This window comes from Littorina saxatilis, linkage group LG8 (genome assembly GCF_037325665.1).
Source record: "Littorina saxatilis isolate snail1 linkage group LG8, US_GU_Lsax_2.0, whole genome shotgun sequence".
NCBI classification, from domain to species: domain Eukaryota; kingdom Metazoa; phylum Mollusca; class Gastropoda; order Littorinimorpha; family Littorinidae; genus Littorina; species Littorina saxatilis.
In genome coordinates, this window is record NC_090252.1 from 40,116,796 (window position 1) to 40,119,845 (window position 3,050).

General features: G+C 41.2%; 1 long non-coding RNA gene across 1 annotated transcript; it reads right to left on the minus strand.

Moving 5' to 3' along the window:
* Positions 1–212: 212 nt before the first annotated feature.
* LOC138973550 (uncharacterized) lies at positions 213–2,531 on the minus strand. The gene is made up of 3 exons (XR_011458062.1): positions 2,108–2,531; positions 1,399–1,504; positions 213–671 (listed from the first exon to the last, which is right to left on the minus strand). It is a non-coding gene; the product is annotated as an uncharacterized lncRNA (long non-coding RNA).
* Between the last annotated feature and the right edge of the window lie 519 nt (positions 2,532–3,050).

Consider the following 3,050-nt stretch of genomic DNA (forward strand, 5'->3'; position numbering starts at 1 on the left):
CAGGCATGCAAGCACATTTGCAGAGAGCTGTGCTCTGCAGTCCTTCTTAGCAGCATTTGCAGCGTTTTGTTGTACAGCTCTTCTTGCAGGCACACCTCATGAGTTCTCGGCACACGCTGGATACCTCTTGAAAGCTCGTCCAGAATGACTCCCACTTTCCAGCCTTGAACGCCAGCCCACAGAGTTTGGAAGTCTAATAGGTAGATGGCTCTTCTCAATCTCATGTCCTGCAGCAGCACCTCACTTGTAAGGGGATTATGGTCAATTTGGCAGCTCTTTTTACTGAAGAGGTACCGTCTAGCACTGTTTACACCCAGTACGTTGCTGGTTTTGTCCTACAAATGTACACCAAAAAGCTCTTGTGCTGCCCGGTCAGTGGTACTCAGCTTACAAAGAGGAGCAGACAACCTGAAGAAAGTTTGAGTGACGTCTTCAAATGCTTGCCATACTTCCCAAGCCTTCTGATTCCCCAATACCATTGAAGAACGACATAGTGTCACAGCCTGTAAGGCTATGCAAAATGGGCAGACAGGGTGACTTCTCTTGACCAATGGCTTTGGCAATGTGGCGATACACTTCACGAGCAGAAAAAAACGCAACACAGCTGGAATGAGAAGCAGACTGTCTGGCCTCCTCTACATCCATGGTGCAGGAAATCAGCCTGGGGTACCCTTCACACAAAAGATGAAAAGTGACATTTTTATTTGAATGTATTTGAATAATGTTTACTATCTCAGAGAGTCGGTCAAAGCCGGGTTAGCAAGTCTTCACACAACAGACCAAAATGAAAGAAAATTGTATTTCATGAATTCGTATAATTCTTACTGTTTCAGGTTAAAAAACAAACAAACACAGTTTCCAGTGACCCAACTGATTCTGGAATCTTTCTGACCGCTACATTTATTCGCTTCAAACAGTCGCTAACAGAATGTTGACCATAGTGAGGGTTCGTACGTTAAACCCATCAAATTCACAGAGGTCGCTTACAAATGATGTGCAAACATGTTCCAATTAATACAAATAAAAAAATCTTACTGTTAAGATGTATTAGGCCAAAAAAAAAAATTGTCTGTTTAGGGTAACATGACCAAAAAAAGTAGGGTCGGTAGGTAGGTAAATTTTTTTGTTTTTTGTTTTTTTTTTGTTGTAAATGCTATGTTGGCTGAACATTCACTTCTTATATTTGATGAATACATGTTTCAAAACTAACGTATAAATAAAACAGAGAGAAAGGGAGAGAAAGAAACGCCAAATGTCTCTTTTTAGCATTTTTACCTCTTTTTTTTTTCTTTTTTTTTTTGAAATCAAAAAAAAGTTTTTGGGTCGGCGCCAAATCGATAGGGTCGGTCGGGTTACCCTAAACAGACAATTTTTTTTTTTTGGCCTTAGGTAACAAACCTTGATACAGTAGTACTAGTGAAATCAGCTCCCTTCTGTGGCACCGGAATAAATGCAGAACGCTTGTTCCCAGGAACCGGCATGTGGTGTAACTCTTGTATATATCCTGTAAAAATAAAATTCACACCAATGCACGGTCAACTTAAAATAAGCAAAAGGATGAGAAACAAGCAACAAACCAAAATTGTAAACCTCAAAGAGCGGTACCTCTTCATTTTTCAAAACCACTTATCTCATTTGATTAGCATACACTGTATGCTTTTGTCTGTTACCTACCGTCTTTGAAAGTTTGATCACAACACTGTAAAGACATGGGGAGTGGAGTGTTTTTATCTCCAGCTGGTCATCCTACTATCTGGCCTACCCTCACTCAGTTTTTGACTCTTCCCCTCCCCACCTTATGGAAGTCCTTAACGTAGGCAGGACTAATCATTTATCATACCATGAACAATCTCTTTCTCCTCGCCTTTTATTCAAAGTTCGTTTGATCTGTTTAAGATCACCAGCGTGGCGATCATGATTTCCTTACTTGTAATCAACAGATAGATCTAGATCTATCAGCATCACAATTCAGCTGATGAGCTATTGCAAGATTAAACAAAGTCTCTGCATTTCAGCGCTTCACCCGATGAATAACAGACCCCAGGGGAGAATTAAACAGTAAAATGATGTGACATTGGTGAATGGATGCGTATTCTTGAAAACTTACCTTCAGAAACGTTGTTTTCGCTCAAATCAAAACACGCAATGTTGCGGAGGCCGCCATCTTGAATTTTCATGCTGCGGATATATAAAATTCTGAAAACGATCAAATTAAATACCAGAACACAAAAATACCCATAAGAGTACTTATGTCATGCATGTGTTATCAGCAGACAACTTCTGGTGCATGGTAAACCATTGAATTTTACATTTGCTGAGTTGGGAATATTTACTGCTGAGCGCTTTTGGTACGAATTTCGTCTGCTGTAAATGCAGCCTTTTATTCCCTATCAAAAACAAAAAAAAAGATTTCTGAAGTGGCTCTGTATCTGAAATCCCTTAAATAATTATAAGGAACAATATCACAAAGTATGATGTTTGTTGCAAGATGTGAATGATTTATGAGTGCGTCTGCAACATACGAGCCCCACTACAAGTAGTCGTCATAATCCCTATCGCAGCATCAATAATATGCAGTGCGTCGTCTGTGTCGCTGAAACTAGGCAGGTATATTCTGCCCTTGCTCAGCCATCTAAACACGCACACACGTTGGTAGCGCGACTCAGTGGTGACACGGGGGTGGAACATGGATACCGTCTCTGAGTCTGCAAAAAGGTTGACCAGTGTCCGTCCCGGTGTCACGATCTGAGTTCCCCTCAAGCTGAGATCCCTTGGGCGGCTCCGATTGGCTATAATTCGCACCCATTGCGCATGCGTCATATACACCTCATTTGCATAAACTTAGCAAGCTGAGTTTCCTCTGGCATCGAGTCTTTCCAATTCCAGACAGCATTGGCTTCGGACGTTCGATTTTACCTACAATTGACTCCAAATGTATGCAGTTCGCTGACCAGATGCATTCTCTAATACATTATCTGAAAACAGGAGGGTACAATGTCCTGAGATATAAGCCATAAGGGGAAGACTGGACACACAGACGGACAAAGTGA